The following is a 17,505-nucleotide window of genomic DNA, read 5'->3' on the forward strand; positions in this document are numbered from 1 at the left end:
GCTACCGCACCTACGGTATTTGAACAGAAGGGTGATCGCACTCGCGGTAGAAAAGACATCGCACCCGTGGTGTTTGGGCAGAACCTCCAGCGCACCCGCAGTCCATTGAGCAGCGCACTCGCGGTCGTTGTTTTCGGATTTTCGGAAGTGGTACAGACTACCTAGCGCACCCGCGGTGGAAAAGTTAGCGCACATGCGGTGCGTGAATAGTAAAGTCGTGTTTTCGAAATTTAAGTGATATAATACAAGAGTTGGCTCAATTTTCTTCATTCTTTCCCAATTCTCTCGGTTCTTCAGCTCAAGGGAAGCTAGGGTTCTCATTTCCTTTCTTTGATTCAAGCTCCTAGTTGGGTTATTGAAGTTAGAACAAGATCATTTTGGGTTCAAGGAGCTAAGGTAATCTTGTGGCTTTGGTTATTTCTTGGTTTATGGTGTAGGGGGAAATTATGGGATTATTGATTTTGTTGGTTTTATGGGTTTTATGGTATGGTTGCTGGATTATTAAGTTGTTGATGATTCAATATATGGTTTATTGTTGTAGGATTTGTAGCAAGATATTAGAATCAAGGTTTACATTGGTTCTCTTCATTCCTTGTGCTCACATGAGATGTTTTAGTGTCCAACCAATTGCATTTTTATGTCTTTTAAGCATATCAGCTAATTTACTTCTTGATCACTTGCTAGTTTGGAAGAAATTACCACTATATATGTTTCATCTTCTCCAAGAAAAGCATACTTTAATTCTTCTGGCAAGGGTTTCAACTCCAATATGGGTGGTTCATCTTTGTTCTCATATTTTTTTCTCAAATTCTTTCTCTGATCCTTGTAACGAGTGATACCTGATAAAATCATCAAGATTAATTTCAATATTTTCTTTAACAGTTTCAATTGAACAAATATCTAATTGGTCACGAGTACTCATTTCTTTAATTTTTTCTTCCACAAGAGTTTCAATAAGATTTTCATCTTCACTTTCATCTCCTTTGTCATGTTGTTGCTTGCAAAGATTAAAAACATTAAGAAAAGGTCATGTTACCAAATGACAACTTCATTATTCCATTCCTATAATTTATTAGAACATTAGAAGTTACTAAAAATGGACGACCCAAAATTACAGGATTGCATTATAAGATTCAATAGGTTGTGTATCTAAAACTATGAAATCTACAGAATATACAAAGTTATCAACTTGGACCATCACGTCTTCTACCATACCTCTTGGCACTTTAACAGATCTATCGGCAAGTAAAAGTTTTATCGAAGTAGGTTTTAACTCACCTAGATTGAGTTCTTGATAAACTTAATATGGAAGTAAATTTACACTAGTTCCAAGATCAAGCAAAGCTTTTTTAATCTTTCATTCTCCAATAATAAATGAAATAGTAGGACAACCAGGGTCTTTGTATTTCAAAGTATTATTATTTTGAATGATTGCACTTACTTGTTCGGATAAAAATTATTTTTTTTCACATTCAATTTTCTTTTCACAGTGCAAAAATTTTTCAAAAATTTTGCATATGATGGTACCTGATTTATTGAATCTAATAAAGGAATATTAATTTTTACTTGTTTAAAAATTTCATATATATCAGAATTAAAATGTGATTTTTTTGTATTTTTCAATTCATGAGGGAATGGTGGTGATACTATCTGCTGAAGCTCCTCTTCGCAAGTTATGGGTTCCATTTATTTACCCTTTGGAGTTGATTTATCATCATCTTCACAAGGTTCAAGAATGTATTTTTCCACAACCTTACCAAACGATGGGTAATAACAGATTTTACCTGATCCATCGATTGAGTTCCAGAAATCCCAGTTTGTGAATGATGATCCTTGGGATTAGGCTGTGGTTGTGAAGAAAATTTAACTTTTTATTGAATATTAAATGCAAATACAAATTTAGTAAGAGTATTTTTCAAATATGTCATGGTTTGAGCAGTTTGAGTATTGATAGACTCTTGCTTTGCCATGAAATAACTCAATGTATCTTCCAAATTCCTTTTATGTGGAGGAACATAAGGTGAATAATTTTCAAAATTTTGTTGATTTTGGAAATGTGGTTGTGAAAATTGTACATCATTATCATTTCTCCAACTAAAATTTGGATGATTTCGACAACCTGGATTGTAAATTTGAGAAAATGGTTCAAATTTTGGCCTTTTGAAATTGTTCAAAACATTGACTTGTTCATGGAGACATTATTTAAAAGAGGGCAAAGTGGGAGAATCTTTTGTAGAATGCTCACTTGTATCACAGATGTGACACGTAATTTCTTGAACATATTTTAATTGACCGTTCTTGTTCAATTCAAGTACCTCAACTTTTCTTGTCAAAGAGGTAAATTTGGCTTGAAGATCATGTTCATCTTCTCCTTGTTTTTGAGTGAAAATGATTATTTGCCTTTTGAAAGAATTTGTTCTATGAGATGGAAAAAACTTTTTCGAAAATTGTTGCAATTCATTCCCAAGTTTGAATGGATCCTGATCTAAGATTTTGTAGCCAAGTTTTAGATTTTTCTTTTAAAGGAAAAGGAAAAAAGTTAAGTCGAACGGTGTTCATGCTACAATTTAAATCATTATATGTGTTGCATACTTCTTCAAACTCTCGTAAATGCATGTATGTATTTTCAGAATCTAAGTCATGAAAGTTGGGTAAAAGTTGGATAATAGCAGGCTTAAAATTGAAATGAGATGCATCAGGAGAAAAACTAGACATGAAGGTGCACTAGTGCGTGTAGGATTCATGTGATCTCTAAGTGTTCTTCGTCTATCATGATCCTGTTGAGATTGAATTTCATCTTCATTTTCTTGGATGGGTACTCCACCATGTTTTGTGAAAATAAAGGGTTATTTCAAATGAGTCGACCACTAAATGTACGTGACCAAATACTCATGCAAATACAAAAGAAGAAAAACACACGAAAGCGATAAATTCAAAGAAAGAAAAATAAACTATAAACAAAATTAAATAGACTTAAAATAAAATTATACTTTCCCGGCAACGGTGCCAAAAACTTGATGCGACTTTGATTGTTGCACTTCGAAGAGCAGATTGTCCACAAGTAGTATAATTCGGTGAGTCTGACTATCATATCATCATGGAAGATAAGGTAATTACAAGTCCACCACAATATCTTTGATTTTTTTATTTTCTTTTAATTGTTTGAATATTTAATTAGTAATTTTTAATTGTTAAAATTTTAATTAAAGTAGTTGAGATTAGATGATCCACTCTTTGGTATTTTAATAAAGTTAACATTAATGAACATTTTTGAAATTCACTTAATAAAATAGTTTCAATATTAAATAATAATATTTATATTATTTTATATATTATAATCTTATAGGTATATATATATATATATATATATATATATAAACTTATAAATGTTATCAAGTATTTATTGTGCAATATATATTTTTGTAAACACTAAATCAAGGTTCCCACTTTAAATGGTTGGTAAAACCACAAACATTTAAATGGTACCGAGAAATTAATATTATGATATATTCATATATAATAAATCAAGTCATCCACTTAAAATGGTTGGTAATACCAATCTAGCATTTAAATGGTTCCAAGAATTTAGTGTAACATGTAGCAACAATAAATCAAAACTCCCACTTATAATAATGCTTAAAGAAATAAATATAACATAAACAATAAATAATGATTAAATAATATAAAACATAGATTATTACCTTTTAATAACCTTATTATCATACCAAGAGTTTCACATTTTTATCTCAACTTTGGGAAGTTAGCTACTCATTATTCAAAGTGTAAAACTTTGAATATGGAATTAACATGCTAAATATATTTAAATTAAGAAATAAAGGAAAAACAAAGAGAGAAATATTATGAACTCAAGGGTTTGTTCATAAAATGAGATATCTCAATACATTACAATGCATCCCTATTTATAGCCAAATTTGGGGAGACAACCACAAATAAAATATTATTTTGTACAATTAAGTCTTCACCGGTGTTCCAAGAAATTATGTCATCATACACATCATTTTTGAAAATCTCCCATCCGAGTTTGTTTTTCCACATAAAACAAAAAATGTAGATAATTGAGTTATTTGAATTGTAGTATTTTTATTTTGCCATTTGACCAAGTAATTTGAGAGATATGGTCAAAATGCTAGAGCATAATAAAACTGTCACTACTTTGGTAACTTTATTTGTTGCTAATTTGATCTCAATTGTGAGAAGATTTGTATCTCATGCTTACCACCAATATTGTAAATATCAAAATCAACTTTCTACAGGTCCAAGATTCTTGTTTTATCGAACCTGTAAAATTAATAAAAACTTATAATTACACAACAACTTATATTTTATACAATTTATTATAAAACATATAATATTTAAACATTTAATAAATAATATAAATTTATTATAAAAAATTTAATTAATGTACAATTTTTTATGTTTATCAGCAGCCCCTTCATACCATCAAGAACCATCAAGAATAATGCACAAAAATTAGGTTTTTCCCATGTGTAATCCATAAAAACAAAAATAAATGAGAGGGCATCATATTTTTCATGCAAACATGTATATTCACACATATATAGTATGAACGATGAGAAAAAAAGGAATAAGGCGTGCTAATCACACACGAATATTCAATTCTAGACGTGAAGGACGTTGTCGGAGAGACGGGGAATCATTGTTGCTTTTTTCCTTCCAAAACCAATGTGAATTGCTCTAAAACGGGGAATCATTGTTGCGTTTTGAACGTGAGTTTTTGGGAGTTTTAGGCTTTAGAAACTAAATCTTTTGATATAAATAATTGGGTAGAAAGCTAGACCCAATAACTTTGGTATAATAGCACTACAAGAAAACTGTTGTTAAAGCCACTGTTGTTAAATGGTGCGCTCAAAGACAACGGTGAAAAATCGTTGTCGTAGACATCAAAGACAACGTCTTGTAAAACCGTTGTTAAAGGCACTGTGGTTAAAAGGTGCGCTCAAAGACAACGGTGAAGAACCGTTGTCGTAGACGTCTAAAGACGACGGTGAAAAATCGTTGTCGTAGCATTGAAAAATCGTTGTAAAACAAATATTTTCCGACGGTTTTTCTAAACAATTCTGTCGCTACTAGCGACGATTTTTCTTTTCCGTCGCTCATTAGCGACGGTTAGTGTTATTGTCACCGTCGTTAATTAGCGACGGTATATTTTATGATTTCCGTCGCTATGGTTTTCGTAAAATAAAAAAAAAATTACGGTTATAATTTGATAAACCTAACAAAATAAACTAACAATCTTACTAAATTAATATATTTATAATCTTTAACTTAAAATTTAAGTTTAAAGAAAATCGTAGACAAAACGTGGAGGAAAAAAAATTTGAGAAGTGAAACTAACTAAGGAAATGACTTAGGGGTGAAGAAATGACTTAGGACACGGGCATTTATAGACACTTGTGCGACGGTATTTGAGTAAACGGTCGCTAATAGCGACGGATGTGGCATAAAACGTCGCTGAAGTAAATCGACGACGGTTTGATAAAGTGGGACATGTCTTATGTTCATGCAATGTTTTTAAAATTCTTTTGGTAAGAAACAAATTGAAGCAAGCATAGTTTCTTTAGGCTTTTCAATTTTTCCTAAATTAAGTTGAGTACTTGGTATAAACAAAAGAAGATTGAACAAAGTCATTATAACGCCACATATTCGACGACTGTCCTCACTGTATCAAGACGGGTCTTTCCAGCGTGTTTATGTTCTCACTCACACGCACCCTGAGAAACTTCCCAAGAGGTCACCCATCCCAAAATTTCCCCAAGTCAAGCACGCTTAACTTTGGAGTTCTTATGTGATGAGCTACCGAAAAGAAGATGCACCTTCGTGATATGAGTAGTACAAATCAATCTTTTAAGCCCTCTTCAACTGTACAGTCCATTACATTGAACAGTCTCGGAATCCCTCTCATTCCCGTGTGGGTTGGTTCATTCATGTTCCCTCCACCTAGAAGCCTGCCAGGAGCCGCTCATTGTCCGTGCAACTGATGGCACCGGCGATCACCCCCCGCCCTCTTCGGCCCCGGGCCTCGCATGCCACCAGCTTCCGCTTGGTTCGTCCCCGAACCACACCGTACTAAGAGAGGTTGGCTCTGATACCACTTGTAACGCCCCAGATTCGACAATTGTCCTCACTGTATCAAGACGGGTCTTTCCAGCGTGCTTATGTCCTCACTCACACGCACCCTGAGAAACTTCTCAGGAGGTCACCCATCCCAAAATTGCCCCAAGTCAAGTACGCTTAACTTTGGAGTTCTTATGTGATGAGCTACCGAAAAGAAGATGCACCTTCGTGATATGAGTAGTACAAATCAAATCTTTTAAGCCCTCTTCAACTGTACAGTCCATTACATTGAACAGTCTCGGAGTCCCTCTCATTCCCGTGTGGGTCGGTTCATTCATGTTCCCTCCACCTAGAAGCCTGCCAGGAGCCGCTCATTGTCCGTGCAACTGATGGCACCGGCGATCACCCCCCCGTCCTCTTCGGCCCCGGGCCTCACAGTCATGTGATATAAATATATGTATAGTTGCATGTACACATTGATGAGTTTTATCTCTTCAAAATTTTTAAATTATGCTTTGTTATGTATTATAAGATGCATATTGATTTTATACTCGTCTGAGCTTAATGAAATTCGAATGCACTAAGTTTAAAGTTATAAATCCAAATGGTCAAACTTTTGAATTTGTCGGATGATTGATGAAAGTTATATTGTAACATATGTCGTACTTGGTGACTTGTAGATTGATGTTCATGAGACATTGAACCTTCTCATCATAACTTTTATTGGCAGATGTCTCTGAACTTGATGGTTCTAAGTCTCAAATTAGCCAATTTTCTCTTACTCTCGTCAGCAATCAACAATTTCTGATCTTTATTTTTCCTTGTAAGATCTTCTCTCGTCTTTGAACCTTTTTTTTTCCTCAAATGGCCTTTCTTTCCGTAGTTAAAGCAAGCTTGATTATCAGCAATTTGATCTTTTTACGATAAGAATTGAATTTAGACTGCATTTTATCCATAAATTTTCAATTTTTTTTACAAATAAAGACATAATCTTATTACTTATTTGGTCAGCAGATTTTCTGCTACAAGCTTCTTTGTTGGCGGTTGGAATTGGGGCTATGGCGGCTAGAGCTTTAGCTGGTTGTGAAGTGGATGAATCTTTTTCTGTACGGATCCCCTGTTCAAACTCATAGGCTTTAAGATCGGCAAACAAGTCTTGCAGCTCGAGTTTGTTGAGATTCTTAGATTCCTTCATAGCCACCGGTTTTTCATCCCATTATCATAACCTTCAATGAAATTTCGTGGTTAGAATATTCTTCACCAAGAGAAGTTGCTTCAATTGATGCTACTAAATGTTTCATCAAACTCATTAAGAGCCTCGCTGGAACTCATCTTGCCATTATCGAACTTCTGGATTGCAACAGTCAGCTTGTTCTCCCTTGTTTGATCATTGCCCTCATAAATTTTGGTCAGCTTTTCTCATATGTCTTTAGCTATTGAACAAGTTTTGATTTTGCTGAACATGTTCTTGTCCAGACTCTTGTAATAGATGTTTTTGACCATGTTGTCAAGGTTTGCTTTATTTTTGTCATATGTAGTCCATTCAAACTGATGCTTCTCGACCATCTGTGGTGCACCCTCGGTCACCGCAACTGCTGTATTGGCTTTCAAAATCTTGATTGGACTGATGGTGATGACATACCACATGTCATCATCTTGAGCTGCTAAATATGTCTGCTTACATATTTTTTCATTATAATAGTTTTTTTCAGAAAACATTGAAATCTTGTTAAAAGATGTCATTTTTAAAATATATTTTTCAGAGTTAATAAAAAACCTGAACTGATACAACTTGTGGGAATCTGATTAAAATTTAGAGGAGAGCGAATAACTCTTTTAAAAGTTTCTAAACTTTGAACCATTCTTAACAATTTCTAGGTTGTAAAAAAGTATTTTAAACGGCTAGTTTTGCTAGATTTCTAAAGAATGAGTAAGTGTGGCAACGGTGTGGCTTAAGTAGTGATGAACTATATAAAAAAGTTTGACAAATTAACAAGAAATGACTTTAAAAATGATTCGCAAGAATGTAAAGTGCATAATGAAATAACACAAATATTTTTATGGATGTTCGGAGATAAAATTCATACATCACCCTTTTTTTAACTTGTGAAGGTCTCCATTAAAATATTTTGATTTTTAAAATATCTTGTGTTACTTCAGCTAGAACTTATCACTGTCTTGGCTGAAACTCCTTGGGATCACTTTAAAAATCTAGATGTTTAAGAACCTTCAGTTCACCAAAAAACAAAATAATAACCCAAGAGTCAGTCTTGACAGCTTGAGCTGTTGGTGTAGCACAAGATGTCCCCTAGTGGTCTGATATAAATTGACAAGAGTGTACTAAGCAAGCGACTTGAGATTGAAAGCTTGAGTGTGCTCGAACTTCTTATAAAATATGCAGGCTTAAGATGAATTTGTTGAATCAATAGTTTTTTTAGTTATCTTCTTTTTGAAATCTAAATATATAGTTTAAACACTCAAATGATTGGATTTGTTGCTCAACGATAATCTGTACTATCACCCGATAGAATGAATATGTCCATTTCAATTGCCGAACATATCAATAAATTCCTAATGTTCCTTGTGCTCTTTCGACTTTAAGCTCCTGCTTTTCATAACACACCATGTCCAAAATAGTTAACTTGGGAGTTGGTATGATCATGTATAATCATTCTATATAGGACATACGTTGAATGGATTGTCTTGAAGTATCTCTTTTTGAAATAATTCATTTCTGATCGGTGGCGATGCGGTTGGACTTTCAACGTTTGAATGTGTGTATTGCCGGTCATTTTGACAGATAATGACTTGCATCAAGAGTTGACTTTTTGTCAGAACGAATTGATCTTCTGATGCTCTTATCTAAATCACTTAAACTGATTTAGCGGTCTGAAGTCCTGAAAATACAATTGAAAATTGGCTGGATCTGAAAGAACTCAACAATGTTATTTTGTCAATCACAAAATATTAAGGTAATAGAAATATTATGAATAATTTAACTACCATCTAACTAATTCTTTTCCAACTATTGTACCACTCATAATTAACAAACTACTCTGCCCCCTTACTTCTACACATTCTTCTTTTCACACCTTTGTTTATAAGTTGTAGTGAGTAAAGAATACTAAATGACTTGGATCAAGAACTTGGATTAAACCTCCAGATGTTGTCGTTAAGTGCAATGTAGACGCTGTTGTCATTAATAATTCACCGCGATTTGGCTATGGTTGTGTTGTACGCAATTCCCTTGGTGTAGTATCAGCTGCAATGCATGGAACATTGCGTGTGCATTTCAACTCCACATTGGTAGAAGTGTTATAGTATTTGAGAAGCTCTCAGTTGGATGAAAAGCTTTGACTGTCCCAACATTATTTTGGAATTCGATGCTCTTGTGGTCATCGAGGCACTGAACAATACGCAATCACATTCTTCTAAACTAGGCATTATTTTTGAAGATTGAAAATTTTATTTCTCTTAGTGTCAGCTCGTTTTTGTTTATAGATAAGTGAATCCGACTGTAACGCCCCGAAAATTTAAAGGTCAACGCGAACCACATGCATGCAATTATTAAATTCTTTGTGCATTTCAATTAATTGTTTTAATTGCATTAATTAATATTGTTGAGCATATTGATATGTTTAAAATATATTTTTCTACATTGTTGCATTAAAATGTAATTTTTAAGGTTATTCGAGTTGCGATCTAGGAACGGAGACCGAGGGCTGTAAAATGTAAAATGTTTTTATTAAATAATTGTTTTTAATTATTTAAAATTGAGGGTGATGGTTTTTCTTATTTTTGAAAATATGGGTTTTTGAGGTGATTATTTACGCCGAGACGTAAATTTTATCGGTGTTGGATTTTCAATCAAAATATGAGCTTTTAAGCAGTCCGGCTATTTAATTCATGAACTTATTTTTGTCAAAGCCATTTTTATAATTTTATTAAATCATAATTAGCATTAGTGGGCTTAATTAGGGGCTTAATAGGCCGAAGGTATATTTAGTTGATTAATTGGTTTTTAAAAATCATTAAACCCTAGTCTTTCAAAGAAAACTCACGCCTCACTCTTTCAAAAATCTGAAACTCTCCCCCACCCGTCTCATACCACACACGGCAGTGCACACAAAAGCAAGCTAGGTGAAATTTTCGAAGGGCAAGCAAGATCAAGCCAAAGGCGTCTCCCGTTCTCCGTCGTCAACGCATATTCGAGCGTATTTAACGCAAAGGCACACCAAAATCTTCCTTTTCTCATCCATCATATCATATTATGTTTTGAATCATTGTATGCATGAGGAAACATGGATTATTTTTAATAATTTTCGTAACATGGCATGAAGGCATGAGAAAACATCATTTATGAATTCAAAAACTTGTATATTGTGTAGCTAAGGGGCTGCCATGACATAGGGTAAGATCAAGAGTGGTTTATGAATGTTTTAGGACTACACACTCACGCCTAGATCACTACAAGACCACCGAAGGAAAAGAACATGCAGGTACCGATTTCTGCCTTGGGGGTTAAGGCGATCGGGTAACACTAAGGGAGAGGGCTGGCTTGGCCTTGGCTGGGGCCAGGGCTCGGCCAGAGAGTGTTAATGGTCTAGGGAGAATCCTAGCCAAGCTAGGACTCAGGATCGAAGGGCATGGAGGAGTCCTTGCACGCAAGGACTCCCACCCGAGAAGTGACAAAAATCTGTGCAGGCTTCGTGCGATTGGTAAGGAGTTTAGGGCTCGGTCCAGGGCTCAGGGGCTGGGCTAGGACGAGTCTTTAGAGTCTTAGGAAGGTGTGAGGGCAAGTGGTCCGGGGCCTGGTCTCGCCGGCTAGGTCCTGGAAGCAAAGGAAGAGTCCTACCACCCCAAGGAGTCTCGGCCAGAATAGAGGTTTATGGGGAGGTTTTGTTTTTGTCTTTGGGATGGGATTCTTGGTGGTTTAAGGATCCAGTAGGTTAATTTAGGATGTTTGTCAAGTTTTGGATCGATATGGTTCGGGGTAACTCGTGAAAATCGAAAGTTGGCTCGGGGTCAAAGTTTAGGTGTCAAATGAGGGTTTTAAATAAAGAAAAATTGGGCAATGGTTCACGGGGGTCGAGTAAAAAGACTAAATTTTGAATTTAGGAATTTTATATTAAAGTTTGGGATTTTTCGAGATTAAAACACCGTCAAAACAGTTAATTAAAGATAAATGAAAAAGACTATTATTTAAGCTAAATAAAATTACGAAAAGATTCTCGTAAGCTTAAATAATTATTTGAGATATGTTAGAGTCATGAAATCAAGAAAAAAGTCGAAATCGTAGAATGTCACGTCCAGGGGTAAAACGGTCTTTTTTACACAGAGAAATTAGTAAAGGTCATGGCAGTGTCCTAAATAATGTTTTATATGCTAATATGATTATTTATAATGTTATGAACTTTTATGACATGGATTTTAAATGTGTACGATTTATTATGTCAAATGTTAATTAAAAGGTTATGATTTATTATGTTAAAAAGTTTATGATTTAAATGCATATTTTAAATGTTTTTGATGTTGAAATGTGTATTTAAAGGATTTATGGATTTTATATGCTAAAAAGGTCTCTTTTAAAATGTTTATGGATTTTTATGAGGAAACGATCCCGTTAAAGGAAATGTTACATTCTTGTTTCAAAAGGAAAAATTATATTTAAGCATAGTTTTATAAAGTGAGGAAAATATGAAACGTTGATGAAAGTGAAGTAATTGTGATTAATGAGGATATGAGGATATGAGGATATCTTTGAGGATAGGCCAAGGCTCAGTTGACGATTTTATGTCGCTGATGTCCCCGCCGCCCACTACTGTGGTTTCATGTAGATGGTACTATCGACTTTTGAGGTTTGAGGAAAGTCACAATTAACGATCTGAATTTAACAAAGGAAAAGGAAAAGGAAAAGGAAAAGGAAAAGGAAAATGTTTATGATCATGAAAAAGGTTTTATGTCATGTCATGTTGAGGAAAAGGAAAAAGTTAAGATTTATGTTATGTATATAATGAAAATGTTTTAACTAAAGTTTATGCATCATGAAAATGTTTACGGAAATGTTCATGTTCAAGTTTATGCATCTTCATGAAAATGATATTTTAAGTACAAGTATTTTTCACTGTTGCATGTGGTTTTATTATGTATTATTTGTTACAAAGATTTGGTGTGTTGAGTCTTTAGACTCACTAGGTGTGATGGATGCAGGTGAGGTTGAGGGAGGACTTGACGTATGAGATGACTGGACTGAAGGTGCACACAACCCGAGGACCAGCGCTTCTACTATTGTGGGGACCCGGACGCTAATCAAGTTCTTAATCGTCATTGGGACTAATCAATCAATTCTAAAACAGGGTCTAATTTTTTTTTTTTTTTAAAAATGCGGAACGTTGTGACAACAATCTAATATACAACTCAGTATATAATAAAGTACAAGTCATGTACCGTCTATAAATCAGTACAAACTAAGGTTCAACAACTACTATTAAGTGTTCACACCCTATATACAATCCAAGTCCGGAGCCTCCACTCTAATCACGATCTCTCCTCATCTCCTGGACCCTGAACCTGTCCCACCTGTTGTCAAGTACACATACAGACAAGACAACAGCCGGATAACTCCGGTGAGAATAAATCCCAGTATAAATCAACGAACATGCAGTCATATAATCAATATAAAGCATGAAACATGTGACAGTAATACAAATCAAAATCAGAAATGTAAACAATATCGATCTGTCGACAATACTCGTGACTCCACGATTTAGACTAGACTCAATCCTAGCCTAGGGATCCCGGTGTCCAGATGTGGCATTCCTATATTGACAAACAGTAATAGAAAAGACTCCAGTTCTATCCAAGTCGATATAACCAACATCCAGTGTCCAGACGCATCCGTCATAGACTATGGTCTATCGCCATATCTTGTGACATCGTGCAATGTACCCGTGGTTACCTGCCACTATCAGGTACTTCTGTCACAAGATTACTCGTCTAATGCATGCTCCTATGACTCCATAGAACAAGCATTTAAATCAAATCATTAAATACAATGATAAACAAATAATAAGTATGTGATTTAGGAAAACTCAAGTACATCCTACTTGAGTCGATGTCCCAATACACCTTGACTTATACCTTTCGTTTGTCGGTTTCGGTCTGGAATCCAAACTCTGTCAATCCCTCAATCTGACAATGGTAATACCAATAATCTCATATCAATATACCTTTCAAATTACTAACAATCTAATTAATCTGGATTTAATTCAAAATCAACGGCATAATGGTACAATCTCAGTATCCCCGTCAATACCAAATCAACAGGCATCAATTAAAAATCATAACTCATATCCATTACAATCTGTAATTCAATCACAATTCAAATCTGTCTGGTATAAATCAATATACCCTAACAATTCATAACAATTCCATAATCAGTCCATTTCTCAATCTGACTTCGATTCTACGATGTCTAACATGTCAAGAACATCTTATATGAATCCTATTTAATTCTGACAATATCATAATTTCAAAACATGTCAAAACGTAGCAACACTTACGTCAAGTTGTCGCCTACGTCGCTAGGAACTCGATACCGAAGTCGGAATCAAAATCAGACGGACGGATTTTACACAGTCGGAATTGGAATCACAAGAGGTTAAACTTCTCTCGGCTTTCCCTTTTCTTTTCCCGGAAAATGAAATGCATGTGTGTGTGTATATATATATATATATATATATATATATATATATATATATATACACAACTCACGCATGCATCTCGGCACTTGGCGCGTCCTTGGCCAAACACGTCTCGCGCTCGAGCGGTGGAAATCTACCACTCGGGCGCGAGCTCGGCGCTCGGGCGGTTAAAACCTACCGCCCGGGCGCGGGAGGTTCTGTCTCGCACCAACATTCTTGGCGCTCAGGCGGTCAAAACTACCGCCCGGGCGCCACCTTCTCTGCCCGAACAATACCTTTTTGAACATTGGCGCTCGAGCGGTCATTTTTTTTACGCTCGGGCGCCACTAGTTCTGTCCAAGCATTACACCCGTCGCGTAAACTCTCCTTTCGTGTCCCGATTAATCCTTTCGTAATCATATCAAATTATAAATCAATAATTACAGATTACTCGGATTAAATTTCCGGGCATTACATTTCTTCCCCCCTAAGATACGATTTCGCCCTCGAAATCACAAGCATTCAATCATATCAATAAGGAGTATAATTACAAGAACTGTATAAGAAAATTTACATCAGTGAAATAATGCTGGGAATTCTTGTCTCATATCAGACTCCGTCTCCCAAGTAGCTTCTTCAACGCCATGACGAGTCCATTGCACTTTCACCAACGGAATCATCTTTGTTCTGAGCTGTTTTTCTTTACGATCGATAATCCGGATCGGCTTTTCGACATAACTCAATGTCTCATCCAGCTCAGTCTCGTCTGGTTGAATAACATGTGAATCATCAGGGAGATATTTCCGCAGCATCGATACATGAAAAACATCATGTATTTCAGATAAAGAAGGCGGCAATGCTAGTCGATAGGCACGATCTCCTATCTTCTCGAGAATCTCATATGGACCGACGTATCGTGGAGACAACTTCCCTTTCTTTCCAAATCGGACAACACCCCTGAAAGGTGAAATCTTCAGAAACACTCGGTCTCCTACCTCAAATACCAACGGTCTACGTCGAAGGTTGGCATATTTGGCTTGTCTGTCCTTGGCTGCCTTCATTTTCTTCTGAATCAATTTCACTTTTTCAGTCATATCTCTGATCATATCAGGTCCAGTCTCAGGAACTTCAGAGATATCATCCCAATAAAGAGGCGATCGACACTTCTTTCCGTACAACGCTTCAAATGGTGCCATTTCAATACTCGTCTGATAGCTATTGTTGTACGAAAATTCACAAAGAGGTAATGCCTCTTGCCATCCAGTGCTAAAGTCGAGCACTACCGCTCTCAGCATATCTTCCAAGGTTCGAATTGTTCGTTCTGACTGTCCGTCAGTCTGTGGATGATATGCGGTACTAAGATGCAATTTCGTACCGAGAGCTTGCTGCAGACTCTGCCAGAAGTGCGAGGTAAACCGAGGATCACGGTCGGAAACAATCGACTTCGGCACTCCGTGCAATCTCACCACTTCCTTAACATAGATATCGGCCATCTGATCATATCTATATGTCATCTTGTATGGAATAAAACATGCGGATTTGGTCATTCGATCAATTACGATCCAAATCGCATCATAACCTCGGGAGGATCTCGGTAATTGTGTTACAAAATCCATGGAAATGTGATCCCATTTTCATTCAAGAATAGACAAACTCTGTAACAATCCTCCGGGTTTCTTCCTCTCAGCTTTCACCTGTTGGCAATTGAGACACTTTGATACAAATGTAGCAATGTCCGCTTTCATTTGCTTCCACCAATACTGTGTCTTCAAGTCATTATACATTTTCCTGCCACCAGGATGAATGCTAAATCGGCTGCTGTGTGCCTCTGTCAGTATCTGCTGTCTCAAATTCGAAACATCCGGCACCACAAGACGATTATTCACATACAAAATACCATTTCTCACCTGATATTCCGATCGATGTCCAGCCCTAACCATAGCAATCGATTTCTGTATATTCTGATCACCTTTCTGAGCCGCTTTAATTTTCACAATCAGCTCTGGTTCCGCTTGAATAGTATATAATCTCATTGGTCTCTTATCTGTTTCAAATACTAGTCCAGACAAACAGCATTCCTCAATCAAATTCGAGACTCCTATAGTCGATAAGGATAGAGAACATACCTTTCGACTTAGTGCATCTGCTGCTGCATTAGATTTCCCCGGATAGTATTTGATTTCACAATCAAAATCTTTCAATAAATCCAGCCATCTCCGCTGTCTCATATTCAATTCTGACTGTGAAAAGAGATATTTCAAGCTTTTATAATCAGAATAGATTTCAAATTTCTCACCGTAGAGGTAATGTCGCCATATTTTCAACGCAAAGACTATGGCTGCCAATTCAAGATCATGAATTGGATATCGAGATTCATGGGGTTTCAGTTGTCTTGAGGCATAAGCGATCACATGCCCTCGCTGCATCAAAACACAACCCAATCCTCAGTGAGATGCATCACAATAAACAACAAAATCACCAGTACCTGACGGGATAGTCAACACCGGTGCACTGGTTAATCTCCTTTTCAACTCGAGGAAACTGGTCTCACATTCCTCAGACCAAACAAATGGAGTATTTTTCTGAGTCAACTGTGTAATTGGTTTGGCAATGCTCGAGAAATCTTTAATAAATCGGCGATAATATCCTGCCAAACCCATAAAGCTGCGAATCTCTGGTACAGATGTCGGTCTTGGCCAAGAAATCACTGCCTCGACCTTGCTGGGATCAACAGATATCCCGTCTCCTGATATGATATGTCCCAGAAATATTACCTGTTTCAACCAGAACTCGCATTTCGACAGTTTAGCATACAGTTTCTCCGTCCTCAAAGTTCGCAACACAATCCTCAGATGATTAGCATGCTCAATCATATTCTTTGAATAAATCAATATATCATCAATGAATATGATAACAAAATCATCCAAATATTTCTGGAATACGCGGTTCATCAATCCCATAAATACTGCTGGTGCATTCGTCAAACCAAATGGCATGACAATAAATTCATAGTGTCCATACCTGGTTCTGAATACAGTCTTAGAGATATCAGAGTCCCTGACTCTCAATTGATGGTATCCAGATTTCAAGTCGATCTTGGAATACACCGAAGAACCCTGCAACTGATCAAACAAATCATCAATACGGGGCAATGGATATTTATTCTTTACCGTTGCCTTGTTCAGTTGCCGGTAATCTATACAAAGTCTCATCGACCCGTCTTTCTTTCTTACGAACAGTACTGGAGCACCCCAAGGAGAAACACTGGGTCGGATGTATCCCTTGGCCAGTAAATCCTCCAACTGTTCTTTCAATTCTTTTAATTCGATCGGTGCCATCCTGTAAGGAGCCCTCGAGATCGGAACTGTTCCTGGCATCAACTCAATGCTGAAGTCTATTTCTCGAATCGGAGGTAATCCAGGAATCTCATCCGGAAAGACATCAGCAAATTCACACACCACTGGCAGGTCCGCCAATGATGGGCTCGATTTCAGTAAATCAACTGAATATACCAGGAATCCATCCGCTCCTTTCTGCAATAATCGTGTCATATTCATTGCAGATATCAAAGGAATTCTAGCTCGAGAACCCTTACCATAAAATTTCCACTCTTCAGCCATCTAAGGTCTGAATCTCACTATCTTGTGGAAACAATCGACTGTAGCCCTGTACTTGATCAATGTATCAATACCTATAATACAATCAAAATCAGATATCCCAAGCACAA

Source organism: Primulina eburnea, chromosome 7 (genome assembly GCF_022965805.1).
Source record: "Primulina eburnea isolate SZY01 chromosome 7, ASM2296580v1, whole genome shotgun sequence".
NCBI lineage: Eukaryota > Viridiplantae > Streptophyta > Magnoliopsida > Lamiales > Gesneriaceae > Primulina > Primulina eburnea.